The following is a 15,038-nucleotide window of genomic DNA, read 5'->3' as shown; positions in this document are numbered from 1 at the left end:
ATTGGTCTTCCCTTACCGTTGTCTTTCTCAGGTTACATATTATATGTAGTCTGCAGTCTTGTCATACTACCTCTGTTCATTTCTTGGCTTTTGTTCTCTTTAACGTCTTTGAGCTTCAAATAAGCCCTCTGGTACTTGCTAATACCACAACCATAAATACCTTGCTGCAAAGGTGCGTCGGGGCAGCAGCACTCACAGGCTGCTTCGCGACCTTCTTGCTGTGGCCTTCTGTATACTGATGACATCGTCAGTACACAGACGGCCCCAGCGAGAAGGCCACGAAGCAACCTGTGAGTGCTGCTGGCCCGATGCTCCTCTGCAGCAAGGTATTTATGGTTGTGGTCAGCGGGGATCGATTGGGAGGGAAGGATGGTTAGCGGGGAAGCGCGGCTGCCTACAACTAGGGCTTATTTTCGGGGGTAGAGCTTATTTTCGGGGAAACATGATAGTTATCTATTAATTTATACTTGTGTAATTTTATTTTAAATGTGCTTCTCAGGTTTTATGCATTGCTTTTTCAGACGTCTTTTAGCTTCACATTATTCTTTTGGTACTTGCTATTATTGTATAAAGTCATTAATTTATACTCGTTTTTTATTTTTTATGTGTCTTTCAAGTTTTATGCATTGTTTTTTCAGATGTTTATATACTATGCATGTATTTTATATTTTGCATGTACAGTGGTACCTTGGATTACGAGCATAATCCGTTCCAGGAGCATGCTCGTAATCCAAAATGCTCGTATATCAAAGCAAGTTTCCCCATAGGAAGTAAGGGAAACTTGCTTTGATATGTTTCCACCCCCCACCTTCCCCCCCCCGAGGCCAGCAGCGCTGCTCTCCCCCCACGAGAACCGGCATTGCTCCCCCGACGGCCCCCCCCTGCGAACCGACACCCCCCGCTGCCATCGGGCACCCCCCTGCCGCTGGGCCTTGAGAGTTCACGTTCGACGTGAACTCTCAGACCTTGCACAGGAAGCAGATCCTCAGGCACCGGCACCACGCACAGGACATGCTGGTGCCGGTGCCGCTGCAAAGACTACAGAAAAGTAAGAAGAGGGTTCGGGTGGGTTGGGGGGACCTCAGGTCGCGGCGGGGGGGCCCGATGGCGGTGGGGTGGGGGTGCCGGATCGCAGGGGGGGGCGATCGAAATCGAAGCGCGCTCGGTTTCCGAGGCGCCGATTTTGCGAATGTTTTGCTCGTCTTGCAAAACACTCGCAAACCGGTGCACTCGTAAACCGAGGTACCACTGTATTTTAAAGTTCTGTTCATTTTTATATACTGTATATGATTATGTTTATTATTAATTTAGATATTAAGTTTTGTTATTGTTTTTAGAGCTATGTTTGTCTATTCTGTTTAGTGTCTCATATCTCCTGAAGAAGGTATCTAAAAAGCCAAAACTGGGATCCTAGTTGGAACGATTTAAGAGATCTTTTCTATCAAGATTGATCTTCTGCTATAGACTTCGCATTCTCTATGAGATTCCTTTATTAAGATGGACACTATGTTTGCACTAATAAAGTAATTGTTTGGTTGAGCTTTTGACATCTCATTTGCCTCCTTTTTGTTGTTTTGTTTTGCTGTCCTTCACATATAACATAATACATTTTCTCTATATTTGTGTCTAGTTTCACTTTCATTAACATAGGATATAATGTAGCAATGTTTCCCCTTAAAAAATAGCAAGACCAAGAATTTATATTACTTTTAGAAAATTAAGCACAAAATGGAAATCATGTTGTGATGCTAAGAAGAAAGAACCTGTTATATATATATTTTTTAATCTTTATTGATTTTCCTATCTAATAACAGTGCATGAAATTAATACAGAAATAATTTAATAAACAACACTTGCATTATCTTTCCATTAATACTCGAAAAAAACAAAAATGTTTTTATCCTATCCTCCCACCCGTTTCCATAAACTCAAGAAAAACATATAATACATACATTCCTTTCTTTAAACATTCTCAATATAATATCTTAAATACCTAATATATCCCCTTCCCTCTCATTCCCCACCCTGGATGTGCAAGTTATACCTAGTAGTATATTAATAAACCATTCAATTATTATTATCAAAAATTAGTTAACGGACCCCACGTTAGCTGAAATGTCTTAGTGTTACCCTTTAGGTCAGAAATCATTTTCTCCATCCTATAACACATACATAATGAGTGCCACCAGAAAGTGAAGTTCAACTGATCAAAATTTTTCAAATTTTTGGTGATCATTTGAATGGCTATCGAAGTCATACTACCCAACAGTCTATTTTTATGCCTATCAATTGGAAGCTTAGGGGATAAGCACTTAATTTGGTTGCTCAGGACTGACCCAGCCCTATTTTCACCTTCTTGCATGCCTGGATTTTCTTTATATCACTAATACTCGGTTCACCTGTATGAAATTACTGCAGAACATCTTAACATGGCTTTGTTGTACACTGTTAGTGTGCGTTAACACATTAAGGGCTTAACGCCCTTTAGTAAGAGTCCTTAGGAGTCACACAGTGTCAAAACAATACAGAAAGTTGTTACAAAGATACAATCAAAACAAGAGTTCAAAGACAATGAAAAGCATCAAACTAGGTAGAAAACGGACTTGGATGGGAAAGGCTAGTTGAGATAGGCTAGTTGAGGCTGTCTGGTAGGAGAGGAAGCTGTGGGTTGAGACTGGCTGGGATGGGAAAAGAAGAGAGTATATTGGGAGAAGAAAATATAGGAGTGAGATGAGTTGCAGAAAGGGTAGATAAGACAACAGTGTTAAGAGAATTTGGGAAGCAGACCCTATTAGTTTTCTAAGTTGTTCTGACTGCATCTGAGCAGACAAGCCAATTGCTTACCAGTAACTGGAAGATGACATGGTCTCCCCTTCATGCCCAGGGTAATGGACTCTTCATGTCACATTGCAGGGTTTTTCCCTTCAATTTCCTCCACTTGAAAAATATAGTGAAGATCACCATCTCAGCCTAACTTGTAATCAATCCATGGAACTTGGACATTTCACTTCAGTGGCAAATTTGCAAATAAAAGGAGAAACGTTTGGAAAAACCTGAAAAGGAAAATCATGAAAACTTTTGTTTTACACCATTTTTCCTCTTGCACATTTAGTTTCAGTGTTCAGGTAAGTAGACAAATACATTACTAGAAACAGTCAGTGGTTAAAGCCAAAATGAGAAATGATTATTCATCATTCACTAAAAATAAGATTGAGCAGCTACAGAAATTTCTTTTAATCATACTTTCATCTACAGCATAAAAACACCCAGAGTCTATCATTTGCTTTCTTGCATAGAACAAAGGCACTTAAAATAAAATACTCTTTACATCTTTTAGAAAAATCTGTAATTTCTGTACAAGCACAAGTATTTAACTTTCCCAGAGGATGGCAAGTAAAGCTTACAAAAAATGACAGAGCAGTTTAAATAGGAGGGGGAAGGGAGGGTTCTTCAATTCTAATCCTGAAAGCACTGAAACAGGTCTTTCCAATTAGCATATAGTGCTCATAAATATTTATTTGGGGATCATGAACATCATAACTCTTTGTAACCCTCAAGGAACCTAGCTGGCATGTCATTTTTATTTTATTTATTGGGATTTATTCATCACCATTTTATGAAGAGTTTCACTCAGCAGTTTACAATACATTGAATTGTAATCAGGCACTCTTAAGTATTTTCCCTATCTGTCCCGAACAGGCTCACAATCTAACTATGATACCTGGGGCAATGAAAACATTGAAACATGATGGCAGATAAAGGCCAAATGGTCCATCCAATTTGTCCATCTGCAGCATCCACTATCTCTTCCTCTCCCTAAGAGATCCTAAGTGCCTGTCCCAAGCTTTCAGATAGTCTTTGTCTCTACCACCTCTACTGGGAGACTATTTCACACATCTACAACCCATTCTGTAAAAAAATATTTCCTTAGATTACTCCTGAGCCTATCACCTCTTAACGGTACTGGGGTTTAAAAAGGGATTAGATGATTTCCTGAAGAAAAAAGGCCTGGACCTGATAGGCCGCTGCGTGAGCGGACTGCTGGGCATGATGGACCTCTGGTCTGACCCAGCAGAGGCACTGCTTATGTTCTTATTTCGGAGCTTCCTTTTAATGAAAGAGGCTCGCTTCTTGTGCATTTATGCCACGTAGATGTTTAAATGTCTCTATCATATCTCCACTCTCTCACCTTTCCTCCAAAGTATACATATTGAGATATTTAAATCAATCCCCATACTCCTTAAGATCACTGACCATTTTAGTAGCCTTCCTCTGGACTGACTCCATCCTGTTTATATCCTTTTGAAGGTGCGGTCTCCAGAATTATAAACAAGATTCTACCACAAGATTCTTATACAGAGGTATCGATACCTCCTTTTACTGCTGGCCATACCTCTCCCTAGGATTCTTCTACTTTTGCTGTTGCCTTTTCAACTATCACATATTATCACATCTCTGTATCTCTCAGCCTGCCCTCAAGCTCCTGAAATTCAGAGAGCAAGCTAGCTCCAAAGGGAACGGTCCCTGAGCTTGAGAAATATTAAGCAGGTTGGCCAGACAGGTACCACAGAGGGATTGGCCTGTCAGTTGCAGACCCCGAGTCTGCTCTTTTTCCAGGCAGAGGTGACCCAGAAACATTGAGAACTTTGAAATATAGTACTGGAAAAATCCTCCAAATTTGATGAAAAAAAATGCAATTAAAAGTTTTAAAACACAGCAGATCAGACACACACCTTTCCAATTATTTAAAAACATCTGGAAACGTGGCTACTTTCAAAAATGTAAATTCCGCTGCTCTCTATATAATCACTAATTCTTATTATATTTTCCTTTCTTTAAAACTCTTGTAAACCATGGCCAAGCTCTATCTCTATAAAGAAAATGCGGTATATAAGCTTAAGGTTTAGTTTAGTTTTGAAGGGGGAAAGAAATACACTCTACCGTAGAAGGAAGAGGAGTTGAAGACTTGTGATTGATACCTTCTGCACAGCATGCGGGTTTGGATGCACTGCCCACTTGTCCAGAATGACACACCTATTGCACTAGAAAATGTAATTTTGGTCACCTGATATTTTAGGCCCTCATTTCTGATGTACTAACTCTATTTTTAATTACAGTTGTTCCACTGATTCAGGTCTGTCCATGCTACTCCAGAGATCTATCCAGAGTATTACCTTTGACCTGCACTTTCAGTAACTTTTAAAACTCTATTCTAGCCAATAAAAATGGGTCTAATCTTGCCACTGCATTCCAGAGTTCTCTATGGCCTTTTGGGTTGATTTTCAAGGGTTCCAATGACACTCTCCAGAATTCCAATATTACCTCGGGTCTTGAGGTGACTCCAAAATCTCTCTCATATTCTTCATACTCACACTGACAGCAGAGGTCTCAATCCATACTGTTGCCACTACAGTAAAGGATTCCACTCCTGCTGTAGCTGCTCCTCCAACACTTCCACCTCCATCTGTTCCTACACTATGCAGCCTCCTAATTTCCTGGTCTTTGTGGCTTCTCACAAGGCTATGAACTGAGTGACACTTCTGTATCACTCAGGGCATGCTTTTGATTTACAAGACCCCTCTCCAAGACTGAGCTTCTCTGTGCTGATATAATAAAGCCTTATAGATGAAATCAATTTATTCCCCTTCCATAACAAAAACTGCTACAGTCAGAACTGAAAACTCTACTCCCATCATAGTAAACTCTTCTACTCTGCACACAATTTAATGACTAATGGAGGGGGGGGGAGGGAATTCTATAAATGGTGCTCAAAAATTGGTACTAGAAGAAAAAAATCGATACATGCCTTTAAAATAGAATTGTGCTTAGTACTGATTCCCACACCTAACTTTTACTGAAACCTGGAGTAAATGCTGGTGTTCTAGTCAAAGCACTTCCCCGTCCTGATGAAGATATGAAACGCATTGGTGGGGTTTAGTGTTACAGCGACATGAACAAACAAGCTAAGTGTTTGATATCTAGGGGAATGAAAATTAATGACAACTAATGAAAATTGATTAAACTATAGAAAATGAATTTGAATTTGAAAATGATAAGAGACATTAATGAAATTTATGATGAAGTGATGAACTGAATCTTTTGAAGAATATTTATTATGATTGAACAAGAATTGGTATGGTATTCTTAAAATATTTATTAAATAGGTAAACAAAAGTAGGAAATAATATTTATAAACGACCAAAAAAGAAAAAAAAATTATTAAAAAGAATTTAGATTAGGTATGTCACACGACTGGGAGAGCTGGTGACGAGTACTGCCACACTGTATTGTAGCGCATTTTATTATACAGGTGGCGTTCTGAGATTCCCCACGTGTGTTAATATCGATTATATAGAAGCATGATATAGTGAAATACAGTTACTAAAGTGCATGGTGTTCCATCTTTAAGTTAGTTTAAGTGCCTAAGTGGACTGTGGTGCTCAAGTTAAGCATGCTGGAGCCATATACTATAAGAACATGCATAACCTGTCAGAATATCCCTGACACGCCCCTGCCATGGCTACACCCCTTTTGAGTTATGTGCCATACTTAATAGCACGTAGCTAGATGTGTGCACAGTTTTTAATGGGTGCCAATTAATATTAATAATTGGTTGCTAGCATCCAATTATTTATGTTAAATGGCTTTTTAGCTTATTGGCTTGCACATCTTGATTGTGCAAATTTAGATGCCTATATCTAGATACCACAGGGTAATATGTCGAACTTTATCAAACATATTTAATGGAATTAAGTTTGTATGATGGTTGTTCTACTACTTGCATTATGCCAAACATCGACATAGCTCCTGCTTTTCTCCATGATAATTAGAACTATAAGTTCATGCTTGTCATGGGGGTGACTAGATCAGCTTACCCTGAAAATAACAGTGCCAGTCAGCAGCACAATATCCACAGTAAATTCTCTTTTGACCAATATACATCTCTCACACGAGCTGATGAATGGTACCTCAGTCACATCGTCTACTTGTGCTCTTTGAAAAAGAGATGTTCGGCCTTGATACTTTGAACAGCAAAGTTGTGCCTTTGTAGACTGTGCTACCTATTGTTTAAATACGACTTGCCCTTGATTTGAAGCATTTGAATTTACTGATTAATTTAATTATAAAATATAATATTTTTCTTTCAGAATTTGCTCTGTGGCAATTCTGCGTTAGTAGCATTATCTGGAAACATTAAAATGATATAACAAGTTCTTCTTTTTATTATTTCTTAACAAATAACCTTTAGGAGGTATGGTACTATTATCTGCAAAGCTATTAAAAAATTCTGAATAAGACTACTGTATGCATGCATAATTAACTACATTTTTTCCATGTGGATAATTATGCTGTATATGTATCTTTTAAAAAAATTAAGCCTAATTTTATATGCATAAATTATGTGTCTACTATTTTATTCGTATTTTGTAGCCTAATTGTTTCACAAAACATTAAAGAAATTCAGAACAGTTAATTCCTCATTTTCTACTGGCAAAGCACTTAAGGTAGAATAATGTTTTCAAACTTTGCCTGCAAGCAGATAAAATTTTAAATTTAGAAATAATGATAATTGCCTTTTACATAAAAGTTTGCTCATAGGCTGTTTCTTAAACATCCTTCATATCATTTCAGTCAAACTGTGCAATGGAAGAGATTATGGGCTCCTTTTACAAAGCTGCAGTACAGGTTTCTACCATTGACCATCGAGGTAAATGATCCAACACTCATAGGAAGCATTTACCTCACTAGCCTGCAGTAGAAACCTCTACCGCGGCTTTGAAAAAGCCAACGTATGTGCTGGAAGTGAAGAGGCAAAAGTCCCCAACTAACTGATGCAAAACACTATAAAAAAACACTATTTGGGGTCCTTTAACTAGGCAGCAGTAGAAGTGACCTTAGTGTGCACTTATGCTGGATTTTCCTGCGTGCTAAGGCCATTTTTACTGCAGCTGGAAAATAGCTGATTTTCCATTTTCCCTGTTAACAGCCATGTGCTAATATTGCCAATAGCGCACAGCCATTAAAAAAAAAAAATAAATAAATAGTGTGTGAGAGCTTACTGATACCTATTTTGTAGGCGGTTAGGAACCTGCATATAATACCTAACTGATGGAGGCACCTAACTTAATTATTTAATAGACTTATTGACTAATGACAAATTGACAATTAGTACCTCGTAACTGATGTAAATTGTACTTAATTGGATGTTAGGGGTCGGATCATGGGTGTTTTTTTGCACATAGGTGCCTGGTTTGAACTTAGGTGCCGTTAGGTGCTTAATTTAGGTGCACATGTTTAGGCCAAGAAAACCCTGGGATAAAGAGAGTGCGCCTAAAGTAAGGATGCCACGCGATGCCTAAAGTTACTTAGGCAGCGCTAAATGTGATTCTATAAAGCACACCTAACTTTTATAGAATCATGCTTGGCATCGCACTAGTTGGCGCAGATTTTTTAGGCACCATATACAGTGGAACCTTGGTTTACGAGCATAATTCGTTCCAGAAGCATGCTCGTAAACCAAGTTACTCGTATATCAAAGCGAGTTTCCCCATAGCAAACTTTGTCTCGCAAACCGAGCATGTTCCGATACACGAGCACCTCCCTCCGCTCTAACCGGTATCGCACCCCCCCGAACCGGCATCACAACCCCCCACGCGTGAACGCCCCCCCCACCTCCCCCGTGAGAACCGCATCGCACCCCCGTGGTGGAAGCGGCATCCGCCTGCCCTCCCAAACATGCTCCTTACCCCATCTGCTGCTTGTGCGAGTGAAAGAAATCTCCCGCCTCTTCCCTGGGCTTGGGCCTTGAGCATCTGCAGTATCTCCAGGTATAAAGAGCAGCATTTATGTGTGTAGATCGTATGCATGTGTAAACAGTAATTTTAGAAAGCAATTATTTACATGTGGCAATCCACAAAATGTAGATATTTCAAGAGGCATAGTTGGGTGGCACATTGGGAGGGGAGGGTGAGAACAGGAGAGATGGTGGGAGGAGAGGGAGACATGCATGATCAAGGGAGAGGATGAAATTACACATAATGGAGGGGAGGAAGGGCGAGATGGTGCATGGAGGGGGATAGAGAGATTTGACATAGGGCACGAGGAAGGGAGAGAGGTGTTGGATATGGGGACAGATGAGAGGAAGAGCGAGATACACAGGAGGTGGAAGGGGAGAAGGAAAGAGATACTGGATCCAGGAGCAGAATGGAGCGATAGAGGATGCCTGGAAATGGGTGTGAGATAATAGAGTGGAAGAGTGGAGCAGGGAAGAGATAGGGAGATGTCAGGTTACAAGGGTGGGGAGGAGATGCTGAGAATGATAGAACCCTGAGGGAGAGGAGAGTGACAAGGAAATGGATAAGAGGATAGATATAATAGAGGGTAGAAACATGGTAATTAAGGTGCATTGAAAATGATGAGGAATGGGAAAGAAGATGGAAATTTGATAGGCAGTGCAAAAGAGAAGGGTAAGAAAGAGGCAGAAAAGAGGTAAAAAGGAATGATCAATATGTCTGAGGCAGATGTAGTGAGGGAAAAGATAGGAGAGAGTAGAAAAGACAAATGGATAGCAGCCACTTGAAGGAGAATTAGCAGATGACAGGAAAGCAGAAAAAAGAACCGGAACCAACATGATGGAAAAATAAAATATCCAAACAACAAAGGTAGAAAAAAAACCATTTTATTTTAACTGTTTAAATGGAATATGGATAATAAATTAGAAAAAAATATTGTTTAAATTTTGACAAATAAACTTGCAGAATTTGTTAATTTTGTGTGCAGAATTTTGAATTTTTTTGCCAGTTGTCCAGGTAAGGATGCACCTGCAGCCCCATCCTTCGCAGTGGGCTGCCACCACTACCAGCTCTTTGGGAAAGTGCAAGGAGCTGTCGCCAGGTCAAAAGGCAAGGTCAAGAACTGGTAGTGCTATTCCAGGACATGAAACCTTAGGAACTTTATGTGGTCTGGAAAAATGAGAATATGCAAATAAGACTCTGTCAGAACCAGAGAGGCCAGGGAGACTGCTGGTATGACAGATCGAACCATTTCCATGCAAAAACACAGAACCTGTAACGCTGCATTTGCGTGTGTAAGGTCCAGAATAGGTCTCCAATCATCAGAGCCTTTCTCTGGCACAAAAATTATACAACGTATCTTTCAGAGCCCGAGTCCTTAGGAAGCACAGGCTCCACGGTGTGAATGTTTAGCAGCCTGCTCACTGTGTGTTGCATCCAGGCCACATGCCCCAGAGGACATCCAGAACCCAGTGGTTGGATATAATCTGAACCCAGGCTTGAGGAAATTTCAAGAGTGGGACTTCTATCATAAGATGGACCACACTAGTCCTGGAATCATTGTGACTCCTTGGTGGAGGAAACAGCCCAGGATGCTGTAGACTGGTTGTGCCTGGAATCAGCAGATCTCTGCCTGGGAGTGGGAAGCAGAGCAGGAAATATTGCCTAGACCTCCTGGAACCACAAACATTTGAGCGTCCTGAGCCTGTAGAAACTGTGGGACTGCCGTCAGGCAATATCCTGGGTCAACAATCCAGTACACATTACATAAGATTGTCCAGACCCTTACCGAAAAATAACTGCCCTTTAAAAGGGAGTCTGTCGAGAGTAGCTTTAGAGGTGAAATCACCAGCCCACTGCCTGATCCAGAGCAGTCTGCGTGCCAAGATGGAATAAGCTGACACTTTGCTCATGCCAGGAATAATGTCGAAGGGAGCATCCATCAGAGAATCCACTCCAGACAAAAGGAGCTGAGACACGGGCTCTTCACCCTCACGCTCCAGAGTACATAGCCTGGATTGATAGCATATCCTTAAGCACCACCCCACATTCGCTAGGATGAAAGGTACACTTGGTAACCTGCACAACTAAGGAATCCACTTTAGGCTGGGAAAAAAGATGCTGACACTCCTGTGTCATAGGATACAGCTGAGATATGGCTCTCATCACCTTTAGAGATCCCTCAGGAGAATCCCACTGCTCAGTGACCAAGACCTTAATGTCCAGAGGCAAGGGGCCTCACTTTGCTCCAGAGGGAGGAAGAAATAGATAAAACTGGCTGCGAGACTAAATCCAGCACACACAAGGACTCCAAAATGAGATCCAGAAGAGCAGAGGGCTTAAAGGACTAAAGGATCATCCCCAGGACTCAAGGCCAAAACAGGATCTAAAGTGCCAGACTGTGGGCCTGTGTCCCCCAATATGTGAGGGGCATCCTGGGTCAATAAGGGAACAGAGAGAGACTTATCATCTGTGTCCCTATTCAAAGGATCTCCCAAGTCCTGGGCAGTAATAAACTGCGAGGGAAATGCAGGGTCCAAAACATAGTCCACTTTTGCCATAGAAGAATGGCTCTCCTGAAAGGCTGTCCACTTTAAAATCATAAATTCAGAAGAAAAGGCCATACCAGGCAGAGCAGAATCACCTTAGGATGACTGTAATTTGTGTCTCTTGGGCTCAGCGGCTTCTGTGCCCTCTTACACAGGACAGTCACTGTTCCCAAGGCCAGAAAAATAAAACGCCCATCCCACTGGGCTAGATGGCCTTCTAGCAGCCTGAGAGCATAAAGAAGAGACTAAGATGGATACTTCTGCCTCTTTGTCTCATGTGGTGCGGCACATGGCGCAAGGACGTTCCTGAGGAACAGAAATTGTGCATTCCTGGCAAGGTTTAGCAGTTAAAGAGCCAAAGGACTCAAGCCCAACATGTTTTGAGGCAAAAATTGAAATTTTGGAGTTGTAGGAAGCTTTTGAAAAAGAAATTGATAAATTGTAAATTGTCAGGATTTTAGTGCCAAAAAATGCTTGAAAAACAGTTTAAAATAAGTTAATAAAACAGCAAAATTAGGATTTTTTAGGAGGGGAACATAGGGGAACAATCACCAGTGCTTGAAATTTGGAAATTCTGACCCCCCCCCCCCTCCCAATTCACCTCACAGTAACAACTTTATTCACTGTGACCTGTGCTGGAAATATACAGCAGCCTGCCTCAGCTGTGAATAGTGCCTGGAAAGGGAGAAGAAATCACTGCCTCATACAGATTGTATCCTCCAACACTGATCTTCAGGCTGCCAGTTGGATACGGTGTCTGACTGAACCTCCACCCCTGTGGACCGACAGATGCGTAACTATAAGAGATGAGGCAAGAACTCAGTCAGCATCCTGCGGGACACTGCTGAGCCTCCTACAGGTGCCCGACAGCCTGTGCTCAAACCCCTACCAAGCAGTAGGTGAGCAAATCTAACCAGGGAGGGCCCTGACCTCAAAAAAATGTCTCCTGCAGGCTGGCCAACAGGGGATACAAGGGATTGGCCTGTCAGCCTCAGACCCCAGTCTGCTTCTTCTCCACACAGGCAGAGCTAGACCCACAAACAGGGAAGCTGCAAGCACCGAAAAACTGAGAAAAGCGAAAATAACTCAAAGAAAAGAGCAGAGCAGATCAGAAGCATTCCTTCCGGCCTGCGTGCAGAAGGGAAAAACTATAGGTGGCTGAAGAGCTCTCAGTGAAGTAGGAGGGATACAAAAAAAAATCCGGAATGGATTCTTTCTGCAGATGACTTGCAGCCATGGGGAGATAACCTGCTTGTCCAGAATAAAACATCCATTACACTAGAACGAACATTCCAGGCAAAGCTCAGGCTACACACTAATTTTGAGGTTACAATAGAAGCACTTTTCACCTATTTACCTGGGGGTGGAAAAGATCTTTGAAAACTACCCTTAGGGCAGGGAAAAATATGTACACTGTACATGTATTTTCACCCAGAGGAAAAAGGCATGGTATTTGTAGGTACCATGGCAAAGTTCACACAGGGAGAGGGGTTTTCTTTCATTATTTCCCAATAATTTTATAGCATGCCTTGACAGATAATGGTGAGTTACAATTATAAAACAAAGTTAAAAAATATATATATTGGATGTTATGGTGGAGAAATATGCACAGGAGATAGTCTCAATTTTACCTGCCACCTGGGTTGTCTCAAAATATGGATATCATGAAAACAGGATGCTTGGGTCAAGTTAAAAAAGTTCAAAATGAAGTTAAAGGACTTAAAGAGACAGTCTCTGAGATTATCAAGGATAAATTTATAGTTCATCGAAAGATAGAACAAATGGAAAACTATAACAGAAGGTTTAACCTTAAGAGTGTTGAATTTTCCCAAGTCTGTCCTTCTTTCCCTGTTGGATTTTTTTCGAGTGTTGAATTTTCCCAAGTCTGTCCTTCTTTCCCTGTTGGATTTTTTTCAAAAAGTATTTGACTGAGATTCTTTCAACGCCAGTATAGGCTATTTCTCCCGTTAATAAAATATATTATTTGCTGCAGTGACCAGTGATGAAAGAGTGGATTTGAGCAAGCATCAAATTCAACACCAGGATCAAGCCAAGAAAGAACTTAATATATTAGAAGTCAAATGTATTAGAGACCTCATTAACTCATATGTCGGATAGGGCAACTTTGCTTCATTAATTTTTGAGCAAGTTTTAAATTACTAATAAAACTACATATTTGTAATTCTCAAAAGCTGTTTAATGAACAAAAAATTTGGATCTATCCGGATTTAGCAAAAGAGACTCGAGATGGAAGGAATTTCTTTCAACTAGAGAAGTAGAGACTGGGGGGATCTTCTTTTATTAGCATATCCATGTAAATGTAAGATACACTATCTCTGTAATAAGTATGTGTTCTTTACTCTGGATCAGTTGAGATTTTTTGCACCTTATGAAGCTCTCGGAGGGGGGGAGGGTTAGGGGGGCAGAATGAAAATTAGCTAAGAAAATAGTAGGGTTGGGTTGTCTTGTAATGGTTCTTTCTTTGAATATTTTTCCCACTTTTCTCCCTACCTCTCTTGTGGTCTCCCATACGAGGATAGGCTGGACAAACTGTGGCTATACTCTCTAGAAGAACGCAGGGAGAGGGGAGACATGATTGAGACTTAAGTTTATCACTGGCTGTATCAAAGTAGAAGATATTTTCATTCTCAAAGGTCCCTTGGCCACAAGAGGGTATCCGCTGAAAATCAGGGGCGGGAAATTTCTTGGTGACACCAGGAAGTACTTCTTCACAGAAAGAGTGGTTGACCACTGGAACATGCTCCCATGCAGGTGATCATGGCCAGCAGTGTGCAAGATTTTAAGAAAAAGTGGGATGCCCATGTCGGATCTCTATGAGGGTAGTGTAGAGGTGATGCCATCAGAGCATGACCCCATGGAGGGTAGTTAGGGGAGGGTTAATGGAGTGAGCAGACTCGATGGGCTATGGCCCTTTTCTATGTTTCTAGGAAGAGTTAATTTAATTTCTTAAAAAATAACATTCTTTTACAAAAGCACAGAAGTTTTTAGCGCTGGCTGGTGCACTGAATGCTCTGTGCTGCTCCGATGCTCATAGGAACTCTATGACCATCAAAGCAGCTCAGAGTATTCAAAATGCCAACCGGAGCTAAAATCCTCTTCCGCACTTTTATAAAATAGGGGGTAAGTTTCCTAATTAGGCGTGATTTTGTTTTTCTGTAGATAAGTGTATTGCTTGTTATGTTATTTCAAATCTCTAAATAACATTTTTTTTTATGTCACAAATTTCTAACATAGACTATGCAACAATGAAAGTTGTGTTCATACATGTATAAATAACCATATGATAATAAGCAAAAATGTTTAGAAGCCCTTACTATAATTCCTCTGTTTGTGTGCAATAATATTTGAGACTAATAAGCTCTGGCGATGCGGGCTAAAGTCTCTAAATAGTTTGATAGACATCAGTTTCCAAGTCTCTAAACATAACAGTTAATATTTGTCACTTATTATTACTCAAGATGCAGTTGAACACAAGCAGCAGCTTTTCTGATTCTCTCTCTCGTCTTGTCCATGGCTGCAGAATAGATCAACATGTCGACAACATGTTCATCAACATGTAGATCAACATGGACATGTCGGTGGAAGCGCTCCCTCAATAAATAAATATATTTGAGGAGATAAGTATTATTTTATCATTAAATTATAAAGAAATAATGATTCAATGATATTCAATTCA

At 40.6% G+C, this 15,038-nt stretch overlaps 1 long non-coding RNA gene across 7 annotated transcripts in view; it reads right to left on the bottom strand.

The window, feature by feature from the left end:
* Positions 1-15,038, bottom strand: part of LOC117359550 — a 449,501-nt gene that overhangs the window by 249,169 nt on the left and 185,294 nt on the right. For all 7 annotated transcript variants that reach the window (XR_004539260.1, XR_004539261.1, XR_004539263.1 and 4 more), the window contains one exon: positions 2,845-3,053. This is a non-coding gene — a long non-coding RNA (uncharacterized LOC117359550). The remainder of the gene's footprint in view (positions 1-2,844; positions 3,054-15,038) is intronic.

The sequence above is a fragment of the Geotrypetes seraphini genome, chromosome 4 (genome assembly GCF_902459505.1).
Source record: "Geotrypetes seraphini chromosome 4, aGeoSer1.1, whole genome shotgun sequence".
Taxonomy (NCBI): Eukaryota; Metazoa; Chordata; class Amphibia; order Gymnophiona; family Dermophiidae; genus Geotrypetes; species Geotrypetes seraphini.
The sequence above is the reverse complement of the archived record's forward strand: the minus strand, read 5'-3'. Positions and strand labels throughout refer to the sequence as shown.